Source organism: Mauremys reevesii, linkage group 19 (genome assembly GCF_016161935.1).
Source record: "Mauremys reevesii isolate NIE-2019 linkage group 19, ASM1616193v1, whole genome shotgun sequence".
Lineage (NCBI taxonomy): Eukaryota > Metazoa > Chordata > Testudines > Geoemydidae > Mauremys > Mauremys reevesii.
Window position 1 is genome coordinate 1,972,885 of NC_052641.1, and position 9,177 is coordinate 1,982,061.

The following is a 9,177-nucleotide window of genomic DNA, read 5'->3' on the forward strand; positions in this document are numbered from 1 at the left end:
AACAGCTGCAGTTGTATCACAGGTCTACTATTGCAGCATAGAGGTACCCTTTGAATCCCAGCAGACCACCACCACCAGAGCTACAACAGTAATTGCTAACTTCTGTGCAGACAAGGCACTAGATGAGGTCTTGATACACTTTATCAGTGGGTGTCACAGTGGGGTATAGTTGTCTGCTGAACATGAAAAATTGCAGATAAGGAATCCAGGGTTAAATCCCTGGCTCTAGGACATAAGATTGATCTAGTGGTCGGAGACAGACTAACCAAAGCGCATATGCCACATTTAATCTGAAAGGCAAATTGGTCAGTGGGTAAAATTTAGGTCTGCCATTAGAGACCTGGATTCTATTCCTAGCTCTTCCTCTAGTGGTTTTGTGCAACCTCTGTTAACCTATATGTAAAGTAGGGCTAATATTTGACTGTCTTCTAGGTTTGGAGTATTAGGCCTTTCTCAATAAGGGTTGTGTAATGCATGGGAAATATAAGCACCAGAGGTGAGATTTGAATTCATGGTCTTCTGGCTCCATGCACTTTCTTGTAGGCTACGGGGTCTATGCATGCTTTTTTGGTGCAGAGTACTGCTGTCCCATTTAATTAGAAATGCAGACCATTCTGCAAAATCCAGTACACTTGAAAGCTCTGACTGGGACAAAACCCTCAGACCAACTTATTCCATGCCTGTCAAGTGTCCCTCATTTTGTCCCAAAGTTCCTTACATTTGGTATCTTCTCACTTTTTGTTTCTGATGTGAATAATTTTCATCAGTAAGAGTCTTGAAGCTGAGATTAGCGTCATTGACACTAAGGGAAAGAATTCTACTGCATTTTAAGTCTGCATGAATAATTTATTTGTCTTGGCAGAAGCAGCAAAGAATCCTGTGGCACCTTATAGACTAACAGACGTTTTGCAGCATGAGCTTTCGTGGGTGAATACCCACTTCATCGGATGCAAGTACTTATTTGTCTTGCATATTTAGGTCTTTGTCATATCTTGCATCCCACATTTGGCTGTGGCAGAGTGACAGGTCTGACTCTGTAAATTGGGACAACTTGTTGGTCTGACTCCCCAGCCTCCATGAGAATTCGTCTCTGCCACACCACTCTTCAGCCAGCTGGTTCTGCTGACTCCCATGTGGCATCACCTCGGCAACCTGCCCCCATTCTCATGTTCTCCATGCTTCCATCCTCATCTGTCTCTTTCCCTTCTTCCTTTTCTTTACCTCTATCTGTCCCTCGTTACTTTATTTCTCTTCCACACACACACACTGAAATTGTGGAAGAGGAATGACAAGGAGTGGTAATGACCAGGGAAAATGGCACTGTGGGCAAACTCGTATTTTGGTACCCCTGGCCCCCACTGCTTAATTTGTAATGAAAAAGGTGCCAAAGCCCTGACACAAACTAAGCACTGTCTGGGCATCTGGAGAGTGGTTTATTTGAAAAGGGTGGGAAACTTTAGAATATTATCCCTAGACCACTGCACCACAACCATTTATATGGATTTTCTCCTGAACTACGATGCTCCCCGCCCCAGGGGAAACTCACCATGTCTGAGGTGTTTGCTGGCATGTGGGCTTGTGAAGGTTCAGTAGGAAAGTGATTGGTATGTTAGTAGAGGTGTATTTTACTGCCCCGTTTCAATGCTGTCCATGTACTTAATAATCATGCCTCTGTGTATTGTTCTTTGTTTTGTGCTTCTGCAGATGTGGCCTTGACAGGCACCCCCTACATACCTGCAGAGTGCCTCCAATGGCTAAGAAAGTGCCTGAGATGAAGCAAGGAAGACGTGTTCCTGGCGGTGATGGAATGCTCGGATGCTGAAACAGGGAATGCAGGCAGTGGAGGGAAAGAGTCAGGAAAGAGCAGAAAATGAGGCCTAATCTAGGGCTACAATGGCGAAGATTAAAGTGATGGAAAAGCAAAACAGGCTCTTATAATGCTCAAGAGTGAGCAGATGCCTACCCTCCCCTTCAGCACTTTCAGAACTTTCTCCCATTCCCTTCCCAAAATTCACCCACAAATTCCTTTCTGTTGTCTGGCATTTCTCACTATCCCTTTCACTCCACCCCCATGGAAACCTTTTTAACTGAGAGCTGGACTTAAAGCACAGCTGTGAAAGTTGGCCCTCCTGTGTGGTATGAAGACTTTTTTTTTGTGGTGCAATAAAGGCAAAGGTTTTTTTGAATAAGAACTCTTTATTTTTTCTACGGCAAATTGTGATAGCAGATGGCAGCAACAAATAAACAAGCAATAAAATCATTTGCTTACAGTGAATCCTAGGCCCCAAATCATAAGTGCTGTCTTGCAAACATCAATTTCATTAAGCATTGTAGTCCATAGCACAGCAACATTAATTATTGGTTCTTATCTTCAAAGTGTTGCCCCAAAGTGTCCCTGAGTTGAATAGCACCATCCCTCCCCCAACCCCTCTAATAGCCCTGGTATCTGACTGCTGAAAAGCAGCTGCCACGTGTTCCACCTCAGCAGTCCACCCCTGAGCAAACTTTTCACCCTTTTCACCCTTACCTTCACAAATATTGTGCAATATGTGACTCTGACCATGGGAATATTATCCTCATTTAGGTCTAACCTGCCATAAAGGGATCACCAGCACACCTTTAATCTGCCAAATGCATATTCCACAGTCATCCTGCATCTACTCAGTCTGTTGCTGAACTGCTCCTTACCGCTATCTAGGTTTCCCATGTAAGGCTTCATGAGTCATGGCATTAAGGGGTCTCCCAAGATCACTATGGGCATTTCAATATCCCCTACTGTAATTTTCTGGTCTGGGAAAAAAGCCCCAGCTTTCTGTACAGGCCTGTGTGCCTGAAGATACAAGAGTCATGCACCTTTCCCAACCACCCTGCGTTGCTGTCAATGAAATGCTTGTGGTGATCCACAAGTGCCTGCAACACCATGGAAAAGTACCCCTTCCTATTGATGTACTCTGTCACAAGGTAGTCTAGTGCCACAATTGAAATAGACATGCCATCTATCACCCTTCTGCAGTTAGAGAAAACCATTGCTGCAAAGCAATCCACTATTTCACGCACATTGCCAAAAGTCATGGTCCTTTGCAGCACAATGCAATTAATAGCCCTGCATGCTTGCGTTAAGGCAGCCCCAAAGGTCAACTTCCTGACTCCAAACTGATTTGTGACAGAACAGTAGCAGTCTGGAGTTGCCAGCTTCCATGGTGTGATCGCCACACACTTCTCCAGTGAGAGGGCAGCTCTCATTTGAGTGTCCCTGTGCCAGGGTTGGGGCAAGCTCAGCACACAGTTCCAGGAAAGAAGCTTTCCTCATCTGAAAGTTCTGCAGCCACTGCTTGTCATCCCAGACCTGCATAACTATGCGATCCCACCACTCAGGGCTTGTTTCATGAGCCCAAAAGCAACAGTCCATCACGTGCAGCTGCTCTGTGAATGCTAAAAGCAATCTAATGTTGATCCTATCAGTGTCAGACAGCATGTCAGGCAACTGTGACTCCTGTTGACTTCAGAACTTTAATATTAACTGCACTGCCATTCGCAGTGTAGTACTGACAGCTAGCAGAGCATGGGAAGGCAGCGGGGGAAGCAGAAAACAAAGGATGTTGAAAAATGCTGCGAACCGAAGATGGAAGCACATAGAATGCTGGGACAGAAAGCAATGCATCATGGAACAGTGAGCCTGGACCCATGATGCGCTGTGATCCACTCTGCCTTCCCACAAGACCTAGCAGCAGAAAGTGGAGAGCTGAACTGTGGGATAGCTTCCTATAATGCATTACTCTCACTGTTGATGCTACTGACCCAAATGAGGATGTGCTATGATGACAAAGCAAGACAGTGTGAACATGCAACAACAATTTTCTTTTAGTGCTTTTGGAATGTTGAGAAAACTTTTGGCAAAAAAAACTCATACAGTGTAGACATAGCCTAAATGCACTACTGAAAGGTGCTCAGAAACTATGGTGATGAGCACAGTATAAGGACTGGTATTGGAGAGAAAAACGTGAACTACTCTTCCACCATCCACGATTCTTAAGAGTGTCAGCTCAGGAAAGGGAGCTGGGCTTAAGTGTGGACAGCTCAATAAAGACCTCTGCTCAACATGCAGCTGTAATTACAAAAATAAGAAATAGGATAAAGAGAATAATAGAGAAAATATTATAGTACCATTGTATGAATCAATGGTTTAGCCTCATCTCAGAATACTGTGTCCAGTATTTGTTACTCCATCTCAGAAATATATATTAAAGAATTGGGGAGGTTCAGAGGAAGGTGATGAGAATGACATGGAAAAACTTTCATAAGAGAAATTCAAAGACTGGGATTGTTTACCATAAACAAGGGATGAATGAGAGAATATGATAAAAAATCCATAAAGTAATGCACAGCATAGAAAGGGGAGATTGGGAGCTTCTGTTTGCCCTCCCTCATAACACAACAAGAAGGAAGTGTTCAATGACACTGAAAGTGAGCAAATTCACAGCTCAGACAGTAGAACTCCTATTTTATGAACTAGTTGGAGATTGAAGAGTTCATCAAATTGAACATCTCAAAATTACAATAGATATGGTGCATAAATTGCAGTATGGCACACTGCATCACTTTCTTCTTGTCCTTCAAACCACTGCAAAGCAATTTCCCATGCATCAAAAGCATAAGAACATGAAGGGACGTTGACTTACTCTTCATCAACAGCACTTTCACTATATGATTTTTAAGACTGATGTTCATAAAATGGAGATTATACTGTAAAAGGAAATATAACACATAATTAGCATACAGAACTCACTGCCACAGGACATCATTGAGGTCAAGGACCTAGCAGGATTCAAAGAGAGACTGGATGCTTATATGGATAACAAGAATATCCAACAGTTATGCTAAGAAAGAAAAAAATCAGGAAAGGCTATAAACCCTCCTGCTTCAGGGGATAAGCCAAACTGTTAGAGACCAGGCTGAGGTGGGGTTCATGGGGGCAGACTGTCTCACAGCTGCTACTGCACCGTTCTTATACCTTCCTCCGCACTAGCTGGTGCTGGCAGCTGTAAGAGACCCCATACTGCCTAGAATGGATTTCAGGTTAGACCCAGTCTGGCAATTCCTATGTTCCAGGAGAGGGAAAGGGAAAATAAAGTGGTAAGGAATGAGGGGGAGAGGAGAGAGAGGCTGAACTCGGGATGGGATGCCAGAGAGGTTCCACTTGCGATGAGGAAGGGAGACAGGCCGCGGGTCCCGAGATGGGGAAAGGCAGGCAACACTGTAATGCTGATGCACTAGCACTAAAGAAGTAGCACTATAGAAAAAATTCTTTGACAGAATGATGATGCAAATAATATAATTTTTAATTCAAAATTTTATTGAAATTTATATGAAGAGGGTATTGACAAAGATTTGAAATCAGTTTAACAAGCAAATACATGATAAATCACTGTCTCTAAAGTTCCATCAAAACTGGATTTCATATTAACTATGTATTTACTTTATGAAAGTTGAAAAAGCAGGAGAATCTTAGTACAACATATGGTCAGTCTATAGTAATACATTTTAATGTTTGTAGAAGGTCTCTCTCTATGTCTATATTATATAAATAAACTATTGTTATTATCTGAGGTCCTGCTCAGGCCACAGACCAGCAGTGGGCTGAGCAGGACTGGTGACTGGAACCCTAGACAAGGATCCCAGGCCCTGCTCAGCCCGCTGCTGGTCTGGGATTCTGCCAGACTGGCAGCAGACTGAGCCGAATGGAACCCCAGGCTGACAGCAGGTTGAGTGGTTCAGCGGCCTGCTCAGCCCTCTGCCCAGTCTGGGGTTCCTTGGGGTCCCAGGCCAGCAGCAGGTGCTGAAAATCAGCTCACCTGCCACCGAAAGTCAGTCAACATTTTTGTTTCTCTGATTTGCCTCAAACCAAACCTGTCACTAATAATTGTCAACAACTTAATTTTCTGTTTTTGGCTAAGATATTAATTTAAAAAAAATATATTGAAATTGGATTCAGGATTGTTAGCAAGAATTTTTGGCAAACAAAGTTGTTAAATGACAATCTAAATGGCACCACAGTACTGCTTTCATGCTTGGCTCACACCCAGCCCCTGCTGGTCCAACAGCTGCAGTACCCCAAAATCCACCTCTTGGGGTGCAGAGTGGCAACAGCAGCAGCAAACCTCAGGTCCAATCACCACCAGCCTTACGGACCATGGTGAAGTTAGCACAGCATCTGATCTCAGGGACAGGTCACCCATGGAGCCACAGCAGCTCATCCTGCCTAGTGCAGCTCCCCCCGGATGAGATGGATCCCCCCGGATGAGATGCCAGCCGGTGACCAGATCCAGATGTCCTGAAAAATCAGGACAGGGGTGGGGAGTAAAAGGAGCTTATAAGAAAAAGACACCGATATCTGCTCACCCTACCCCAACCCCTGTCCTGATTTTTGGGAGAAGAATGGATGTTATGGGGACAAGGATACTGGTTCCAGGAGCTGCAGAGCCTGCCTCACCTCACTTCAGCCAGGAAAGAGAGTCACACACACAGGTGAGCCTTTGAGGGCAGGAGAAAAGGCTGCGGGTGTGGCTGGGAGTCGCTGTGCTTGTGGAGGGGAGCAGTACAGCTGTGCTCATGGTCCTGGTGAGAGAGCGTGGGGGAAGCCGCTGGTTAGCAGCAGGCTGGGCCGAGCCCTCCCGCGCAGGGCCATGGGCCCAGCTGTGAGTGCATGACAGCACTGCCTGTGCCTGGTGCTGCCAGCTCTCTCACCTCCACTGGTTTTCTCCAGGCCCCAGCACTGGAAGAGGCCGGCAGCCACCATCTGACCCGGCCGCCTGAGCCCTGAGGGCAGAGGACAGCCGCAGGGCGCCCGCCCCAGGCGGTGGATGAAGAATTGCTTTGTGTTCATCGTTAAAATCTCCGGTCTGGGGTCTGGCCCCCAAGGGCTGGTCACGGGGCCAGGGTGCTGCAGCTCCCGAGCTGGCAGAGGGTAGGCTGGGAAGAGCCAGCCTCAGGGTGTACACCGCCCTGTCTCACCCAGCTCCCCATGGGCCTGCGCTCACCCTGCCTCGCCCATCAGCCCCGCTTTGCTTCACCCGGCTCTCCACGGACCTGTGCTCGCCTAGCTCAGCTCCCCGTGGACCTGCGCTCTCCCCGCCTCGCCTGGCTCCCCACGGACCTGCACTCACCCCGCCTTAGGGCTGCCCAGAGGATTCAGGGTGCCTGGGGCAAAGCAATTTCAGAGGCCCCTTCCATAAAAAAAAGTTGCAATACTATAGAATACAATATTCTCATGGGGGCCCCTGTGGGGCCCAGGGCAAATTGCCCCACTTACCCCCCCCGGTAGCCCTGGGAAAAAAATAAACATTTAAAAACCTTCCGCATCTCAGAACAAACCCAGTTTTGAGAAAGCTTCTTTTTAAGTCACCTTTACAAGGTATCACTGGTTCTCAGTATCAGCTAGTGCTAAAAGGCACTAAAGCTCATTAAAAGGGTTGGACAAATATTTTCCATCAAAACTTTTTTTTGGATCGAAAACTAGGGGTTTTTAAAAAGCAGGAAAAAAAATCACAGGCGTCTGCTTTCCTCCAAAATTTGTTGTGGGTTTTTTAATTGAAAAGCTGAAATTAGTCTGCCAAAACCTGAACATGATTTGGGGTTTCAGAAGTGTGTGGCCAAATATTTGCTGCTTGCTGTGTTTGACTGTTTAAAGAAACAATACAAAAATATCCAAAACTTTTGAACCACCTCAGCCTGAGCCCATCCAGTCAGAGATTTTTCCAGGTTTCTGATACTCTGCTGGCTTCCTTGACTCACATCTGTCTCCATAACTTTGGGTTCATGTAGATTAGAACATAAGAAAGGCCATACTGGGTCAGACCAAAGGGCCATCCAGCCCAGTATCCTGTCTACCGACAGTGGCCAATGCCAAGTGCCCCAGAGGGAGTGAACCTAACAGGTAATGATCAAGTGATCTGTCTCCTGCCATCCATCTCCACCCTCTGACAAACAGAGGCTAGGGACACCATTCTTACCCATCCTGGCTAATAGCCATTAATGGACTTAACCTCTATGAATTTATCTGTTTCCTACAGACTGGCTCCCTGGGGTCCCTCACAACTAAAAACCAATGTTGAATGTTTTCATTTTTTAAAATATATTAATTCTGATGGGGGCTTATGAAAAGGGCTCCCAGAGAGTATTTTAATATAAAAAATATACCAGAATGGTTATTCTGGAGACGGTTACTGTGGGTTTGCCTTTAGTACATACTCCACAAACTGAGCATTTGAGCTTGTTCCAGAATCTTCGATGAGCCTATATTGTGAAAACTGAAATGCTCAAAATAGCACATGCATGTGAATGGACACAGGGTGCTAAAATTATATTAACCCAGGGGGTCGGGACCCCTCAGGGGGTCACGAGGTTATTACTGGGGGTCACAAGCTGTCAGCCTGCACCTCAAACCCTGCTTTGCCTCCAGCATTTATAATGGTGTTAAATATATAAGAAAGTGTTTTTAATTTATAAGGGGTGGGGGTACACTCAGAGGTTTGCTATGTGAAAGGGTCACCAGTACAAAAGTTTGAGAACCACCAAATTAACCCCTTTGGAGCCCCGGGGAATACAGTGGAGGGGCATCTCCCTTGGTAGGGTTGCAAAGGAGGTAAGTGGTGTAGGCTATTGCTCTTCTCATGTGATCCCTCCCCCATGGCTCTCTTGGCTCTATCACTGTTAATCTAAAGTGGCTAATTTTAAATGAAGCTACCCTCCCCTGACATGAATCTCCCTATGGCACTGAAATTAAATGTAAACTATTTGGCATTTGAGATGTGAAAAGGATGGTAGCACGAATGAAAAAGCTAACAGCTTGGCTCTTTGTGTTAAATAGCTGTCTGCAAGCCTCAAACTGCTGAATGAGTTTTAGGGTAGGGAAGGCTGTGCCTCCCAGACAGCCTGGCCCTGGCCCCATCCGACCCCCACCCACTTCCTGCCCCCCTCAGAATCCCCGACCCATCCTGCTCCTTGTCCCCTCACCATCCCCCAGAGACACCACCACCACCCTGGGACCCCACCCCTCCTCCTTGTCCCCTGACTGCCCCGACCCCTACCCACCCCCCTGCCGAGTCCTGACAGAGCCCTGGAACGGCCATGATCCAACCCCCATTCCCCATCCCCTGACCGCCCCCCCAGCCCCTCTGC